General features: G+C 38.5%; 1 protein-coding gene across 19 annotated transcripts in view; it reads left to right on the forward strand.

The window, feature by feature from the left end:
• Nucleotides 1-19,553, forward strand: part of SOX5 (SRY-box transcription factor 5) — a 609,758-nt gene that overhangs the window by 364,315 nt on the left and 225,890 nt on the right. The gene's annotated exons all lie outside the window — the stretch shown is intronic.

Below are 19,553 nucleotides of genomic sequence, written 5' to 3' on the forward strand. Positions count from 1 at the left end.
CCACTACAAATGCTAAATCACTTGCAGTGCAGACTTTTCCTCACCTTTGCCTGATGGCATTTAGGGTGCTAAAATTTGTTAGCTGCAGTGATGTGAATTGGAAGTGTATGTGTTCAGCAAACAGCAAATGGATTTGGAACACTCTAAGTGAGAGTCACGTTTGGCATGGTGTCTGAAATATCACCCTAATGCCAAGTTTGTGCAACAGTAAAGCATGAAAGTCTGCATAAAGGGTAAAAAAGAATAAACTTTGAATTTTGATGATTTAAAAACTTTTGTCTAAAGTATAATTCACATCACAGATACCTACAATAAAGTTTACTGTGCTTATGAAATTAAATCAACGTACTACTTTTTCACTTGTTAATTTCCTCTCTACAAATGACACTGAGCACTTAATTCATTACATGTAGTAGTCCGGGGGAAGTCCAGAACTGGCTGTATCTAAAAGAAGACAAAGCAATGCCATGTTCCTTGTTAGTATTGTAGTGTCACTATTTTGTGTTTGGGCCCTTCACATAGAATACTGATATATTTTTAGAAAGGGTGACAGGTGCAAGGAAAGGTATTGGAACCCCAGGACTGAGGCACCTCGACAAAGCTCTGTAGTGAACACGCTTGCATGGCTCTTGCCTATTTACAAATTGGCTGTAACTTTTTTGTTAGTCCCCCACTTTGACGAGGGCACTAATAATTTCACTAGAAGTGAAGATAATAAACAGACCTGCATATTTGAAGGCTTTTAAAAAGGCATTGCAAAATAGGTGCTAGTGTATTCTCATAAAAGCCTTCAACAGCTCCACAGTGGTATTTAAGCCCTTACAGCTCATTATGCATATGTAACAAGCCCTAAGTAAAAAGCCTTAGGGATTATTATTTCTCATAGGACCAAGTCACTGGATATTCACTGAAGCTGCTCTCCTAGACAGAATAACTCATTGATCCTGATCAGTTTTCCTTCCTTTTTTGGGCTAGTGCTTAAGCTCAGACAGTGGTTTGGAATACATAATTTTAGTTTGTGTTATTGCAACTTTATATGAAGAAAGAACATCATTGGAGAAATTACTCATGGGCAGACAATATCATTATCTTTTCCGAGCTTGTTTATTTCTCATCCTTTATCTTACGTTTTATGGAGATGAAATTCATTAATATAACAGTTCCAGCCAGTGGAATATTAGGGTATGTAACTAATGTGTGGGCTTTGCTATACTTTGGCCTATTTTAAGAGAGTGTTTTGAAGATAAGTTGTTTCTGACAACATTTAAGTCAATAGATAAACGTGTGATGGCACCAGTAGTGTAGAATCAGACGCTAATGAAATAAAATCTTACTGTTTTCTAAGGAGCCCAGCAGGAGTATTTCAGCTACACCTCACTGAAACACTTAACTGCTCTTCAACTAATTTTAACTAACTTCTTTGTTCATTTATAGTTTCTAAGAACAAGAGGTTTAGCTGATCATCTAGTGTAACTTCCTGATATGAAGGCTGTATTTAATGGCAAAACAGTGTTCTGTCTTTTTGCAGTACAAGATACTGAATCGTGGGGTGTTGTAGATAGTCTCGCTGTAGCAGTGACGCACTGCAGGCTTACCCGAGACAGTGTTTGGGGGGTTGTAAGGGACTAGTTTTGTCTTCATACATATTTAAGAATATTGCCAGTCTGTATGAATGTAACACTTTGGCAATATCTTTTAGTGAGGACTGTGTTGTAAAAAGCATGACTCAGGTGGATCAGAAAGGATGTAGCCTCTGTGTCTCCAGGAAGAAAGAAGGGATCAGTCTAAATGAGTAAAATGTACATAATCGCACCCTCTGCTGTTGTGGTATGTAGGTATCAGAAGGAAATCACTGGATAACATTTAGATGACTTCAATTCCTGTGCTTAGCAGTGACAAAAATCATTTCCAAAGGGCATTCACTTTTTAGCATTGCAGAGGACATTTTTATACTGTTTGAATTGACATTCTTTTGTTCTACAGTCAGGCCTGCACACAGCACCACAGAGTGTGGTCTGATACAGTTTTATTGATAAAGCTCCAGAAGCTTCACACTTCCTGACTTAACACTTTTGAAAATTTACCCTGTTGCACTTTACGAAGTTTTAACAACTACCAGCTTGAGACAGCTCAAAATTCTGGATAAATGTTTGTAAGAGGAGGGCAAAATTCCTATAAAGACATCTTCAAACATAATCAAAATTGGCAAAAATCTGCAAAGCCCATCTTCCCATCAAAGTGAACAGGGTGTTTCTGAGGATATTGGAAGTGCAGCCAGAGAAAAGATAGTGCAGTGGACACCAACTGAAATGCAGGAGGATCCCTGTGAACATCAGGAAATGCTTTTGTGTGAGGGTGACTGAGCATAGGAACAGGTTTCCCAGGGAGGCTGTGGAGTCTCCCTCCTTAGAGATACTCAAAAGTCATCTGGACATGGTCCTGGCTGACTCTCAGTGGCCTTGCTTGAACAGGGGGATTGGGCTAGGTCTCCTCTGGAGATCTCTACCAGCCTCAACCAAGGCAGGGGTAACTCTATCTCTGTCTTTCTCTTGATAGAAGAAACTAGATACTTATTGTAAGTAGGAAAACTCTTTTCCGGATAAGAAAAGAAACAATAATGTATCAGACTTAAAGCAACTGCTCAGTAGAAAATAAAAGACAAATGATTTGACCTAGAATATATCCGAGAGTCCCCTTAGGACATTCATAGCAAGCCATAAGCTTTGCAGGGAAACACTTGAGGATTACAGTATCAGTCAATAGCTCTTTTGAAGAAACCTATTAAGGCTACAGAATTTGGATAGCACAAATAGTTGTTAGCTCATCTAAGTTACAAAGGTTTATTTTATTTGTTTCTGTTTGCCTGCCTTTATGTTCTATTTGTCTGCTTTTGCAACTCTCAAGACCACTGATCTCACCAATGTTGTCTGTGTGCTAATTTCTGAAAATGAGAAATGTCAAGGCTAAAAGTACTGATGGAAGTATACCACAGGCATGGTGTGTTTAAATCAGACCATTCTTTTTAACTACAGAATATCAATGAAATGCTGGATGGGATTTAAAAAAAAAAAAGAAAAAAAAAAAAAAGTACTGAACAAAAGGTCAAACGGGTAAGCTATAATTTTGCCACTCTCTAGTTGTTCCACACTGATGGCTGTGACTGTACTGGTAGCCCACATTTGTCCTGCCCTTTTAGTGGGATTTAGAATTCATTTTCAATAGTACTTTAAAATGATAGGAAATATTTTGGTGCACTGTTCAGTAGCTTTGTTGCTTCGCAGTAAAAGAAGTTGTGTTTCTGTGGTGAATGAAGTTACTCCTGTGTAACTTGGGAATAATATTAAGAAAAGCAGTACTACAGGTCAAAGAGCTTTACCGACACATTGCTTTGTGCTTTTCCTCCCCTTGTCCGAAATAAAAGGTTGTTTAATGCTTCATTTGAATTCTCTTATCACATCCATCCTGGCCTGCGTTTCACCTGTTGGTCTGGAGTTGTCAGCATATGAATGGTAGTGGATCAGAACAACAAGCGGCTGGAGCACTTAGCTATTATTCAGAACTTCCGAGGAGAATGGAAATCTGAATGCATATAGCTTTTTAAAAAGTCAAATAGGACTCTAATTATACTGAGCTAAAGAATGCATATTAAAAAAAAAAAAAAAAACACCAAACCCTCACAGTGGTTTTAGAGAAATTTTAATTTCCAGTGTACCTTTGAGCATCAAGCTTAGGATAAGTTATTGTGATGATACAATGCACAGTGTTGTGAACACCAGTGCCTTTACTGTGCCAGCTCTAATAATGAGAATTTCATTGTTTGGGGAGAGCAGTCTCCTACACTCTAGACAAAAGTGTAATTACTTTTGAACGATGTGGAATGTGCTCAGTTTAATAGCATGGAGAATAGATTCACAAAGATTCAGATAAAGCTAGCTTGGAAGCCATATGTGCAGTGTGGCAGTATGAAATTGTTAGCAGGCACCATAATTACAACACACACACGCGCGCACACAATTTCACAGTTTAAACTATAAACTGTAGTTTTTGTAAGAGATAGGCTTATCTGAACAAGACTAGTTCAATTAAAACAAAGGAGAAATGGTGGTAAGTTTGCATTTGTATGATGTTCTTTCCTTCCTCTCTTAATGCTAAATTGATATTTATAAGATGGTGAAATTACATTGTTGCAAACATTGCATTTATAAATGTCATCACAAAAGCACATGGAAGCAGTTTCCACAGATACAATTTCAGGCTCTTACCAGACTTTGATCTTTACACTTGCACCATTTCAGGGAATCACTATTGTGGGCTGCTAGGAAAGGGAACAAATGAAAAATAATCAGTCAGGACCTATCAAAGAGCTGTAGAAGTTGCCTACTGCATTGTTTAGTCCAGACCCTGGAAAACTGTCTGCAGTCCTGGAGAATCAGCTGCAATGGAAACAGCTTTGATGATTCTCCTATCTGCCTGACAAGTACCTTGCGTTCGGGTTGGGCCAATCTGCTTGTCCTCCTTGTCATGATCTGTATTCTCCCAGATCTCCAATCCTGTCCTATCCATGTGAGTCATGTTTACATTATTTGCCAGCTACTTGATGTGGAGGTCCTGTCTTAGACACATAAAGAAACAAAAAACGTGTCTTCATTCTTCAGGTGCGTCAGGGATCAAAGCCATAGTGCAGCAGTGTGCTTTTATAGAAGTTCCCTCAGTTTACTCAACCACCTTCTCAACACAGTGACTTTTGCATACTTGTAGACATGGAAAACCAGAGTGGGTACATTATTCCCAGCAGAAGGCAATGGGCAGAAACACTGGCTGAAGTTTGAGATGACACTTTGGTGTTTTGATCAGACTTTGAAAGGTCCAAAGGTTGGTTAGGGGGCATTAAGTAAGTAATGAAGTAAGAAAACATTTTTTCATCCCCAAGCAGGAGGGTTAGAACTACATTTAAACCAACAACTTGACAAATCAAGGCCAGGCTTATAATATATAAATTGCCTGGAATACAGGATGCAGATGACTGTAGTTTCTAAAGGCCATGAAGAGAAGTGGAAACAGCAGTTGTTTGTTTTTGCTGAAGATCATCTTACTGTGAAGCAGTCACGTTTTTAATGGATTCATTTGAATGCAGTTAAGCAGAAAAAAATCAACAGAAAAGTAAACACCTTTGTTTTATGGAAGTGCTGGGAACTGTATGTGTCCATTGTTTGCAAGTGGTTATGTGCCTAGGCATCAATTCACTGACTTCATACTGGAAAATATCTTCATTTAAACTTACTGCATAAATACTAGTAAAATCTAACTCAAGTGAGTAGCTGAAAAATAGAAAATACAGAAAAAAGACAGGTAGAACTGTGTAAAGCCCACATTTGGTATGAATATTCAAACCAGATGGTCTCTCTTATGAGGAAGAGAAAAGAGCTATTAAATGCCCCATCAGAAAACTATGTAAGCAAAAAACTTGGTCGTCTTTCTAAGCAAAGGAGATAGCGGAGATTTGAAACAAAATTTTGAAGTTATCAATTTGAGGAGCACTGGTGAGGACAAGGATATGGAGAAAGTCCCACTAGGACTGCAAGACCAGTTTATAGCAACAATCCAAAGGGACTACATTTAAATGTTCCTACTTCTTGATACATCTTTTGCTTCCAACTGTCACTCCCTAGGTGTGACATAATACAGGTAGGATCTATGGGATCTTCTCCATCCTCTCTGAAGTCAAACAATAGCTGTGGACTTCGTGTAGTTTCGGCAGTCCAGGTCTGTCCCCTGTGGCACTCTACCAAAATTTATTCTGAAACTGTACCTTTTCTTTGGTGACAGTGAATCTTTCTGGTGTTGTAGTGAGACACAAACTCTGCTGCTAGTTAAACACCCAATTCTCCATGGTTCTGAAAAGAGAAGTTCATAGAAAGGTAGTTTTAAGTTTTTGTGCTTTTCCTTTCAAACAATGAGTGTATGTCCTTTGGCCGAGCTTCTGCACCATTGAGAAGCTTTTGGCCTTGGGCTGTCAGTGTAACTATTACCAGAATAGAGAGCAGCATACCAGACTTCCATACTTTTTATCTGACATATGCCTTAAGGCAAGGCATGTGGGAATCCCAACTTGTCAGTGTTTTACCCCCTACATAGCACAAACTCCTGCTTTTGCACACCACCTTGACTCATTTTTGCTTCAGTAGTTTTTAATTCATTTTAAAACTTCCAGAGCAGTTTCCCCATGTGCTTTCTGTTTGCTCCCCACACTTCTCAAATTCACATTACTTACTCTGAGCAGCTGGTGTGGCTTTCTCCCTTTCTTTTCACTGCAGGTGCAAATTTCTGTCTATTTCCAGCCTTATAAGAGCCAACGTTACTCTATCAGTTTCTGTCTGTTTGCAGTTGTCCTCTGAAAACCTTTTTCTGCCTTGCCCATTTTCTTCCTCTGCTTGTAGTCATATTTACCTTAGTCATTTTTATTATTTAATCCATTCTAAAGTCTTTTAGTAAATAGCTCATATGAAGACGTTGCACAGTAAAAAATAAGTGTTGCGTTATTTGCTTGGACAGAATGTCAATAAACTAGAGGATAGTTGGTTTTTGATATGCAGATCTACTTTCAGTAGAGATATACCAAGCCTGAAAGGCATTGTGAAGTGTTGGTCATGGTTTCTTGAATTTCAGGGTTGCAAGGAATCCCTGTGGTTATAAACTCTGGCTCCTAGAAGTGCCAGAACCTTCTGCTACACTCAGTAGTCACAGTCATGTTTTACGGTCTCTTCTCTGTCAGATGTTGGTGTCCATAGGAAGTTACCCACTGCAGTTAGGATTTGAAGCATTTCTTTATTATCTGTCCTTTCAATGGACGAGTGATGTGCTCATGGTTTTTGCATTGTCTCTTTAAGTATTATTTTTCAGGTCATACAAAATTCAGTTGGATTAGGCTGTGCCAAGGCCAGCTTGCTTTCTCTAATTTTTCTTGCCACTGCTAATGCTTTTTCAGATTCACCAAAAGTAATGATGGTTTTAGTGGGAATGAAAATGTGTCTCCAGGCAGTTGCTGGCATTTAAAGTGTCCTGTCATCCAGTCATCTTTTTTCCCTTTCTTGGAGCGAACTGCTTCTTCTTGTCTTAAGTACATCAGTGAAATACCACCGCCTTCTCTGCTGTAATAAAAGGGGTTATTAATTTTCTCTAGAAATTCATGGCTGAAGAAGGACCTTTGGCAAATCAGACTGCAGATTTCAAAATATGTTTGCTTAAGAATGGGCATCTACCCTTGGGTGGGTCAGCTCCTAAGATGTGTTCAGAGACCTCTCTTCAAGAGGAGATTGATGTGCTGCAATGTTTCTGAACCAACCAATGTTCCAAAGTGTTTAAAAGACAATGAAATGGAGGAGGAAACAAACTTTCTTAAGTAAAAAGAGTCCTTTATGCCTGGGGTAGCAAGCTTGTCTGAACAGTTTGGCCGGCCTCATTTCCAGATTCTCTTTTACACCCTGAAGTTCTTTGTTTCTTTGTCCAGTTTAGCTGCAGTTGTGTGATCAGATAAGGCATTTTTGCTCTTTGCAAAGGAGAAGTAGAGTTGATGAATCCCATGAATTTAGCATCACTACATAAACCAACGAAAGTTACTGAGTGGAGTTGTGCCCAATTTAACTCAGGATAGCTTTTTCAAGAGCAATGTAAACAAGACCGTAATTATACATGAAAATAGTCTGCTCCGGCATCCTTTTTTATGCTTTTAAAACTGAATCCACCCCAAGGAAAAAAAGAGCTCTAAAGATTAACTTTTTGTAGTTTGTACAGGCAGCAAGCAAATTACATAGATTGTCTAAAACATAGACCAGTAAAATCTAATATCAGACTGTTATTATCTTTATTTATATTGTACCCATAGCATGATTTATTTTTATAGAGACAGAAAAAAGAAACATTTCTGCCCCAGAATGCTTAGCTTATGACCCTGTTCCTGCAAAATAATCTGGTTGATTGGAACCTAATGCTGATGGTAGCAAGAGGAAGGGAAGGAGAGGTCACTGGCTATAACTCCTTCTGCACATAGCTTTTTGTAGGATTGGAGTTTGATGACGGAAAACAAGAAATATTATAGCAAAAGGTAAAATCCTTCTGACATCTCAAGTCTGAATTACTGAAGTAGATTGTATGTGTATCTCTACACTAAGTCATGTCAGAGGTGGAAGCTTGCATTGCTTATTAATATTGCTAGCCAGAAATAATGCAAAACATCCGTGCTTCAGACTCTCCTCTATGCTGATTTTCAGATTGAATTTAAAGTGTGTGTTTCATCTCTGTAACTCTAAGTGAAACTTTCCTCTTCCCCATTCTTTTCATTTTAAACTGCTGTAGTTGTAATCAGGAGATCTGCTCAGCTTTGGATCCATCTGTGTTCAAAGGCAGCAGTATTTGCTGAGGATGTGCAGGTTTCCAGAAAACAACCAGATACAAATGCAGAGCTTAGCATTTAGGATTTAGAGCTCTGTTAGGAGCGAGTTAGTTTCTTGTACAATTTTCAGTTAAATTTACGGAGTCTCAGTGATAAATTTCTGGTGATTATTAGTGTCTTGGTGCAGCATGAGGACATTTTGGCTTTTTCTCATAGAGGAAAGAAGTTATTTCTTCTCAGAGAATGGACTCGGCCACTAACACATCATACAATGCCATGTCAATCTTAATGTCTTTTTTGGGGCGAAGATTCAAGGGCAAAGTCTGCTCAGAGTATATGTTTAAAAAGTGTATGTTCAGAAGTGAGCTAGTAAATTTAGGTTTAACTTTATGGTTAATGGAAGGAAATAGGGAACAGTGGAGCATGATTCATTTTGTCCTAACATATGTTTTAAGTAGGTCAGGGAACTCACACCCTAGAAGTGCCTATTTTTCTTCATAGGTTACAGCTGGAGCTTAAGGTGTTAAGCTCAGCTCTTGATCCCTATAGTTTATAAATCTGTGGTTAGATAACTTCAACCAAAAAAGCCTTGACTGAGAGGTAGTTACCTGGCCAGAGCATTTCATAATTCATTGTTCATAAGTACAAGTTTGCTATATAGTGCTTAGCGCTGTTGGGAATAGAAAATATTCTGCATCTCAGAGCTCAAACCACTCAACTTGAGTTTGTGGCCTGCATCTGACTAATGATAGAGTGTGAATCCGTGGTATATTCTTTACTTTTATAAATATAAAATCTGCAAATACCTCCCTTTTTTTTTTTTTTTCCAAATTTTTAGATTCATATTGTCTTGACATGGACAGTAGCAGAGTGTGGGGGAGAGCAGATGGATCATTCACAATAGTTACATGTATAACACTTGGTTAAATTGTCTTTAAACCAATTTGATAAACTCCACTGGAAAACAGTTTTTGGAATTTCATATATCTACAAGCAGAGTTTCAAATAGTGTGATTCAGTCCTGCAAAGAATACATCTGTGGCGGATGATGTACTTTTCCTGTTTGCTTGTGGCCAGTGTAAACTTAGCTTTTGGGCAGTGACCATAGCTTCAGTTTTGAAGCTGTCAACATGAGTATTGGGTAATATATTGACACAGGGCCACAGTGAATTCCCGAGCTTTCCTTGTGAATAAAGTAATTTGACTGAAATACTTGCTTTTATATTTAGGACCTGTATCTTTTTATTGCTCTGTAAAATATCACAAAGAGTTGTTGGACTTGTAGTTTGATAAATATTAACAGAGATGGCAAGTTTTCGGTTTACTGGGTGAAATAAGACGTTATTTCCAGATTCCAGGTTGTTGATTTATCATGGGCAATAACCCTTCTGTTGCCTATGGCTGTGCTAGTACAGTAGAAATTATGCTTGTCCTTCATCCGTGATTGTCTATGCTCTATCAGAGTTTCCACACTCACGGAGATTATCGAATGCCATACAGTGAGATTGGGGTTCAGTTCACCAAAGTTTAGGCACATAAAATTTAGGCGTTTGGGCTGTCTTCACAGTTTGTGGAAAAAGATAACCACCCTTCTAGAACAACATTTCCAATCTTAAAATAAGCATTCAGGACAAGAAAGATGAATTACCCTCTGAAAGTGCTTGTCTGTTGACTATAGAGGGAGCCTTGATGACTAGTTTAGACTAGGTGTCTAATTTGGGGCTAAAATTAGGTGAGAGTAATCCCATTCACAGTACATGGTGTTAAAGAAATAATGCATGTTACTGTGCAAATATTCTCTCATATTTCTGTAGAAGTAACCATGTTCAAGTTCATCCTTTTTGGGGGAGGGGTTGGGGGGTGTTGTGTGTGAATATTCTATCAGAATTCTTTTGTAACCAGTACTGATGGTGTTTAGTGGGGTTCTAAGAATTGGATGTTCCCTGAAAGCAAACCTTTTGTTTTATATCTATTTAGTAGTGTTAAGTTCAAATAATAAATGCGTTGGTTGGCAGCATGTATTAGAGAATAAAGTAATATGGAACACCTTAAAAGGGCAATTTTGGGAGGATTCTCTAAGTGTTGAATAGTGGCATTAATTCTAGTGGGTTTCCCCTTTAAAATTTAGGGAATTATAAAATGTTGTTAGAAGTTCAAATGCTTAATGAAGCATTTGTCGGTCTTAGTATCAGCTGCAATGAATATCAAATTTTATTATTCAATTTAATTGATTACAGAGAATGTATGTAACCTGTTAAAGATTTGATTTAGCCTTGCTTGGTCATTTTTGCAAGTCCAAATGCCATGCATAGGCATAGTCAATAGACCTAGCAATGTATTAGTTCAGAAACTGTAGTTAAATTCCAGCCTTACTCTGTAGAAACCTGTCTGCTATGTGTGTTTTTATTCTACTTATGTCCTCCTCTGTGTTTAATCCAGAAAGTGGGTATATGTACATGTGCACAGCTTCACATTTTGGCACCACGTTTGGTATATTGTGTGCTGTGACTTGTATCGTGCCTGCAGGCCATAGGAAAATGACACAAATTAAATGTGAAATAGAAGGAGACATAATTTAAAACTTCTATGTTCTAGAGATGCAGTATGGCATCTGAGAGTTGCAACATATTGCAAAAAATTCTCCCTATTTCCCCAACAAGAAGCCCATGTTTTCAGCTGTGTAGGCTGCTGGAGACACAGGCAGCTTCCTTGGCTGTTTGCTGGGAATAGCTGTCACTGTGTTTTATTTGAGGCACTATCATGACCACTGCTACACATGCTCTGTCTCCTTCTCGTTCCTGTCTAACTGCACAGGTCAGTGTTCTGCTCTGCCCTCTTCTGTGGTTCTGTAATTATATTTACTTTACATAGGCATGCGAGTTCCCTTTTTCCTTTTACATATGTTGTTTTGCTTCATGCTGAGAAAACTCCACAGCCTGACAGGGCGCTTTTTTTCTTTCCTTTTTTTTGAGCACTCCAAATTCTATCCAGCTTTAAACTCTTATGTTTATAACCCTGAATATCTCTAAAATGTCTTTACCTAAAACACTTTATGGTTTTATTACCAGGTTTATGCCAGTAATAATATTCACATCAGCTTTCTTAGGGATAATCTTTAAGCAGAACCTAGCAAGAAAGGCTTTGAAAACTATCATTCCCAGGAACGCAAATCTCGGAACATGAAACATCGGTTTAATCGCCCTCTCTGACAACTTAACACGACAGATTGAAAAATACAAGCCGATATGGAAGTGGGATCAATGGATTATCAAAGTCCTAAACATCTTTTCTTGGGGGGGGGGAGGCGGGAAGCTTTGGGGTCCATTGGCATGCGTAAAACATGAAGTTTGCATAGCTTACCACGGATTCACTGCTGTCTGACTGGCAGGGAAGTTGAGAGGGAGAGAGAGAGATTTACATGAGGGAACTCAGGGGGCTTTGTCACGGCAATTGTATAAAGTGATATACAGTGCAAATCGACTCGAGCATGTCCCTGGATAGCAGGCGGTTTACAGCCTCTTCAAGCAGAGATTACTGCTTTATCTTGTCATACTAAATTAACGTGGCAGCACACTGTTAAACAGTGGTGACCTCTTCATCTGTGGAAATTGCTGCCTAGAGGAGAGATGGTATTTAAGACTCTCTCTCTCTCTTTTTCTCCCCTCCCCACCCCACTTTTTCTCCCTATCCTCTTCCCTTCCTCCCTGTCTCCCTCTCTCTATCTTGGGTTTTTGGTTTTTGGTTTTGTTTTTTTTTTTTTGCTGTAGGGCCCTGAGGCATTTTTGGGTTAGGTTGTAACATTAAAGACAAAAAGAAAGAAAGAAAGAAGGGGGAAGGGAGAGGCTTTTAACATCAAGGTGACAACAGCTATGTGTTAATTGGGCCTTTGTTGTTTGATTAATAGCCACTTTGGTGTAGAATATTAAGACAGTTGTTTGGACAACTTTCTAAAAATGACATGTCCTTTCAGTAAACTGGGATTAAGGGATGTTCTCTGGTCTGCACATTTTAACTCCTTATTGTTATTGTATTTAGTCCTAAGATTGCTGCTCTTTCAGAGTGAGCATTCCATCCAACACTCCTGGCACCATCCTCGGCTGGCATGGAATGCCACAGCTCTCTCCAGGGGCACTCCAGGGAGCTGCTCTGGGACTGGTGTTATTGAGGGTCAAGGTGATGAAGATATCTCTACGGCGTGGTTGAGCTCTTGTGTTGGGCTGTATTTTAGAACTGAATAATGCTCTGAGAAATGCAGTTGAGTGGGAAAAGGGAAACAACCATTTCATTGGGCTGGCAGTGTGATACAGAAGAACAGGAAAATTAAATCTCATGTTCCCATCTTTTTCAGTAAACTGAGTCAGTGAAGGAGAGGATGACATTTCTTCCTTAGACCAGGTTTTCTCTTCTTGATTTTTCTATTTACTGTGCAGTGCTTCACTGTGGGTCCAATCCAAAGCTCTTTGAAGTCACTATAAAGACTGCTTTGTCTTTAATAGGCTTTGAATCAAGGCCCACATGACCTTAGGCAAATTATTGCAAATCAGTGTTATGAAGTGCTTGGAAATTTGCAAGCATACATGTCCAAAGTATTAATTTTTGATATCCTTTTAAAAAACAGTTGGGAGGCCAGGTGAAGTCAGCTTGGCCAGCTTGGCCTTGGAGATACCTGTATGTGCTGAAAATGGAAATGTTATGGGTGCATGTTTGGGTTAAGGAGGCTTTCCCTACCTCTTCCCATGCTCTGACTAATGAGTGTTTAACAGGTTCTCTTCCTATGCTGTTGGGAATGCCAGTTGACAAGAGAAAATGCTTTCACTTCAGAAACTCAGCACTGACTCTGGGATGCCATAGGACTTTGACTACTTCAGTCATATGAAGATGGCTGTAGAAATTTAATGATATGAGATGGAAAAGGACTTGAAGATGATCTATCATGGATTTTTCCCTGCTGGAGACAATTGTTCCTTACTGTGAATTTTTGAGCTGCCACCTACACAAAGATTCATGCAAAATTCTGTGCGTTTTGTATGTAACATTTTCAGATGCAAGCTTTTTTTCACTTCCCTGGGATGCCAGCACAGCTTATTTTTGCAGCAGAATATTTGCCATTTCAGATGCAATGTATCTGTGAACACTGATGTTATCATTGTTTTCTTTGGTTGAATTTTGAAGGCCATTGAGCTAAGCATTTATACTAGAGATATGGAAAGGACTGACTTTCTGATTTATTATTTGTAGAAATCAATGTGTTTGATAATTTATGTACAGCTTACAGAGGCCACGTAAGTGGCTCATGAATCGATCAGCAGCCAGCAAGAATGAAAGCTAACGAGCTTGTTTCAATAGCAAGTTGCTCATTAGCAGGTAGGCTCACTGATCTTTCAGGTTTTCCAGTTCAAAGTCACATGCTTTTTCCATGTTCTCGGAAGAAGTAGTTTCCTTGCAAAGAACAGAAACAGAAAAAGAAAATGCTGCAAGGGTTTGAACATTTTCTCATCACTTTGACATAAATGTTTACAGTAAATGCTTGATACTGGGCTAGAGGGGCAGCCTTCTAATGGTCTCAGCCTGTGCCCGTCACTGTAGTGACATCAACTTCCAGCCTCTGAAATTGAGTTTACTAAGAAATTAACAGTATATATGGGAAGAAGAGGATAAAACCCTCTTCTGTGTTTCTGCATAGAAATCTCTACATTCCCAGCACAGCCTTTTCAGTCCAGATTTTCTCCATCTCAGAAGCCATGTGTGGGATGCTAGACGGTAAGCAGGATGTCCTTTCCTCCATTCCCAGTCAACACTGTGACCCATCCTGGTTAGATAACACCAGGCGTGTGTCTTCCCCTCTCCTGGTAGTATTTGATTTGAAACACTTCTTTGAAACACTTTGGTGCTTCCAGGAGGATTTTTGTGGGGTGTATACAAAAATGAGCTAGTTTAGCTCAGTTGTTATCCTTCTTGGTAGAGATACCAAGCACTGTAAGAGCATGGGAATCAACCTCCCCCTAGGAAGTACTCTAAGGGTCAGTACTGAGAAGTACTGTAGATTTTATGTACTAAGGCTCATAAACATGCCTCAGAGCAGGAAACTGGTTTAGCTTTGTGCATTAGCAGAGTACATTGGTGTCCAGCACTACAATTTTTTTTTTTCTTGTAGTAAAGAAGCAAATTCATTTTTAGTCTTTTTGAAAAGTAAACTCACTGCTTTAATTACCAAACTTCTGATAGAATATTCTTGAATCCTTATGTTGCTTGTATATATAAGTATATATGTAAAAATATTTAGGTGTATATATACAAACACATGTATTTCAGCTATCTCCTTTAGACATGAGGAATACACCACTCCTGATCAGACTGAAAAGAAACCAAAAAAACAGTTTCTTGACAGAGTTGCCTGAGGCTCCTGCAAAAGAGGGACTCTCGAAACATATTTTTAAAATATTTTTAAAATAGATTTTCCAAATCTCAGGAATAGATTTTCAACTGCCTGATTTGGCTTGAAATGAGTTGGCTGAATCAGTTTCTTTTTCTTTTAAGTAAGTCTATAAAGCTTTGATGAATCTGGATCATTGTTTAGCACTTATCTCATGAGTAAAGCTTGAGAGGTTTGGCTTGAAACTTACCAAATCACATCTTTGGAAAATGGCCCAAGCCTATTGATTTATCTTAAAAAAAAAAAATCCAAAGCAAAACACAACTAAAAACCCCTGATCCAGCTTAGTGATTAAGTCCCTTACAGATCTGTAGAGCCCCTACTGAATGAGCACATCTATTTCTCACCATTTGTCAGCCTTGCACTTCATGGAACTGTAGGGCTGAGAGGGATTGGGAGAGGTCATCCAGTCCCAGCTTCAATCCAGGGATCAGCTGTACCAATGTAATATCTTTCAGGTAATAGTCTGACTTCTTGAAGTTACTCAAGACAGGAGACTTAGAACCTCCTGGTCTGTCTGGCCCAAGGTATTGCTGTCTCTGCCTTTAGAAAGTAACTCCTGTGTAATCTTTCCTGCATCAGTTTCCTCTCATTAATTCTTGTCCTAGCCGCTGCAAGCATAAGGAAATATGCTCTTTTCTACCATAAATGTTTTTGTATTTGAAGAGTGATACCACATTCCCTTGTCTCAAACTTTTCTTTCAGTATATGGAGCTCTTGTCTCCACCATTTTTTTCTAAAAATATTTTACTTTTTTGCTGCTTCTCTGGAACTACTTACAGTAGAATCTTTCACATTTTAACAACTGTGTCTCCTGCTTAAAAACAGATGCTTTTCCATTAATGACAGTGATGTCTGCAGCAGTTGCATCTGAGATGCTACTGAAAATCTCTAATCCCAAGTGAAAACAGACTCTGGGTGGCTCAGACACCATTTTAGAACTGGTGCTGTGTAGATTTGTTCAATTAACTTGCAGTTAAATCCTCTCTCATGCATCTTCTGATGGAAGGAAGGCTTTGTGTGCTGCTCTCCTTTGCATAGATACCTGGCAGAGGACAAGTTTTGGGGCTGCTTAGCTTTGCTGAGCTCTGAGTGCAGAGCTGTCGAATAACGAAATGGATTCTAGTGTCTCCTGCATATCCAAACAATTGCCAGTAAAGTCTGACTACAGAATATTTTCTTAGCGGATGGAGGAAAAAGAAATGTTGAGTTTCAAAGACTAGGAGTTTCCAGGGAGGAAGTCTTCGAAATTTAAGGCATTTGATTGGGAAATCAGTGGGAGAAAATAAACATTAGACCTCATGGTATCAATTTTATGAGTCATATTTAAAAAGTATTCCGTCCCTAAACATGATTATTTTAATATGCATAAGGTAAAGTGTGCAAAAGATTTAAGATCATAATGCATTTCCTTTTATTATCTTTAAGGAATAAATTGTTTGTACAAGCTTAAATAAGGTAACTAATATAATGAGGATTATGCTTTTCTGTATGGTATGAATGTAATAAATCCTCTGTTAAAAAGGAGTTATCAAGTCAATCTTTCACTTTATTAGATGACATTTAGTAGAAATTGACCTTGATGTCAGTCAACATTTCTGTTCCTTTTACTGTGTTTTGGGCTACTTGATAAGAGAAAAGCCTCTTCTCCTTAAAATGATTTTTTTCCTCCCTTGTCTCTTGATTTTTACATTTTGGGGCTCTTGCCTAGTGACCACCAGAAAGAAGGTATGAGCCAGCTGGGTGAGCTCTTTGTGTTCGTGAACTTGATGCATTTTTACAACGTAGTGAAGTAATCTGAAAGGGAGAGCAAAGACATGGAAGGTGGTTCATTTGCTGCACGCCACTGCTTTTTTTGGAGCTCTGCTGTAATAACTGCAACTTCAGTGGTAAATACCTGGTGATTCTTCCCACCTGTGCATCTGAGAGAGGCTGGAGATCAGTCTGGGGTACAGTGCAACAGAGGGGTGTGCTATACTGCCAAAGGAAAACCAGTATGCAAGACAAAAGGGCAGTGATGGACAAAATTACGAGTTGATCATAAGAGAATCTTCATATAGTGAAGCTGTTTTCTTTTCACTCTCCTCCTGACCATTTCCAGCATAGGATTTTGAACAAACTTTCCTATCTTTGGAAGTGCAAAGTGCTTCTGCAGTCAAAAAGTCAAAGTAGTTGATGGCAGATGACAGCTGCTGATGAGCAGCTTCAGTGTGGAATTTGGGTAGAATGTAACAACATAAAGATATAGAAATTTTACAGAATTAACAAACACCACATGTCCTGCAGTAAAAGAAATAAAGTTCACATGGTGGTATGAAAATGATGGTCACCTCACCAGACAGGAATATTGGGAACAGGCATCATCCTTGGCCTGTAACTAAAAGTGCAAAAGAGTAGATAGGGCCAAACATCTCAGAACTCTTCTGGATTTTCTGCATGCATTTCTAAGGGAAGTCTTTGAAGATTCCTGTAAATACAGGATATTAGCATGTATTATTTCTGAGCAAGAAGATGGAAATTAAAAAAAGAACAAAAAAAATAAAAAAGGAAAGCTCTGAGATTTTGTCAAAGCTGATGTGAATTAAGGGGCAGTCCTTTAAAATGGATGGCTCTGTTAAAACTGACTGGAGGACTTGTCCCAGGAACTGTGGTAGGAAATAGCTCTTCATCACTGGCAAAAGATCAGTTTGTACTGTTACAGTTTCCTTTTTTTTGCTTCCAGATTTATCAGTTCTCTGTCGGATAGTCTTTTGAAGTGTTTTGATAAATAATTGTACTTGTGAAGGTTAATGGAGTGTCAGTCCCTTATTTACTCTCAAGTCAAATGTAGTGCACGCTAGTCAGAAGTGTAGCTCATGCTTCATGACCAGCTGACCTTAATGCTTTAAAGTGTGGTTATAGTCAGATAAATGACGGTAAAAATGACATTAAAGGATCCTATGTTTTCTGTCTTGCTGTGGCTTTCAAAGTCAAATGTAGTTGCATAAAAATATATTTCTATTAATTGCCTATAATGCTATAACTTCACCCAGAGTTTGAAAATATGCTTTTTTTTGCTTCACATCATCCCTAGTAATAAACACTTTGCAAATGGTACTTAACTATTTTGTTGGTAATATGTCTGCAAAGCAGAGTCCAGTTCCTTCTTCTGTAGCTGTATTGAATCTTCAGTGCTGAGGGTAGTTAAAAAAAACAGTCAATAAAGCAAGCAGATAGACATGACTCAGAAAATACATGGGGAACAAATATGTTGAATATAGGTGACATTTTAAAGTCCAACTGTTCTGTTTATCCCCATACACAGTTGGACATTCTCCTGTTACAGAAGCAGAACACATATACTTTCATCTGAACTTCTAGTAATCTGTGTCAATCTCAAATTAATTCATCCTTGCAGTCAGAAGAACAATCAACAATTTCCAAAGCTGTTTTTTACTGTCTGTTTTCCAGTTTATTTTCATTAGTGTCTTCACTGTATATTGGAAGTGTTTCTTTTCAGTAGTGCTTAAGCCCTAAAGTAAAATTTAAGATGAACAACTAAAATTTGAGGGATTTTAGCAGCTAATTCTGGCCGTGTTTTATTTATCACTGTGCATAATCTGAGCTCTTAACTTACTCTGTTACTTCCAAGGAAGAAAGTTTTACTTCGTATTGAATAATAGCTGACATGAAAATTAATAAACACAAGGGCTTGAAATCAAATGTGTTCAGGAAGTGCGATTTCTAGAACAGTTTAGTCTTCTGAAAATGTGATCCCATTGTTCATTGAAAATAAGTTGTGGCGTTAAATGCAATTTGCTCATGGCAATCTTCTGAAACTCTTGCTGAGTTGTTCAGTGTTCTGGCCAGCTCCTGTAGAAAACAAATGTGCTGAAATCTGGAGAAGCATGTTGATAATCAATATCTTAATGGAAAAAAAATTTACAAAAAGATTGGGTATTTTAGGCAATCCTCAGAAGTTCTCCATTCAGTCACTGGTAATGTAACTTAGGTATTGCTGTTGGACTCCATGGGCCTTCCTAATCCCAGATTTTCTCCTTTGAAGGGGATGTTTTGGCTATTTTGGGTAACTGATTTATGTACCAGCAGTCCAGATGAGCGTGGGGCCAGGTTCAGACCGGTTCTGAACCTTTCAAATCAGATCCAGCTGCGTCAGACTGGTTCTAACTAGTTCAAACAAGATCCAGCCAGTTCAAACCAGTTCTGACTGGTTCAAACACGTTTGGACCAGTTTGAACTGGTTGGATCCAGTTTAGATCAGAAGTTGCGGCGTCATGTCGTAACATCTTTTGACCTCTAGTTTTGAAAGTTTCTCTGAACCTGAAGTTACAAGGCACTCTGTAATGTTTGAATAACAAATCAAATAAATCAAAGTATATTGAGAAGAGCATTATATAAATGTGTGAATGCAGCCTCCAGTACTGTCAGAGGTGCTGTAAGGAGGATTGGGTGCCTTTCAGAGGGACCGTTCTTAATGTGTCTTACTTTTGCCTCCTCATAGCATACAAACAAGCTTCTTGCATAGTTCCCCTGTATAATGTCATGTGCATGTGATTTTCACTCTTACTTCACAGGCAATTTATTTTTCAAATAAGTCATCCTCACATACTTGTACATCTAAAGATTAAAAAAACTGAAATAAAGAAATGTTGTGTAACTCTTTTGAATGTGCTTAAATATGTATACTGTAAGTGTAGACACTCGTAGACCAGAATAGAAGGGAAGAGGAAA

This window comes from Corvus kubaryi, unplaced genomic scaffold (genome assembly GCF_017639235.1).
Source record: "Corvus kubaryi isolate FWS band 111438036 unplaced genomic scaffold, C.kubaryi_AGA036_p1.0 72, whole genome shotgun sequence".
Classification (NCBI taxonomy): Eukaryota; Metazoa; Chordata; class Aves; order Passeriformes; family Corvidae; genus Corvus; species Corvus kubaryi.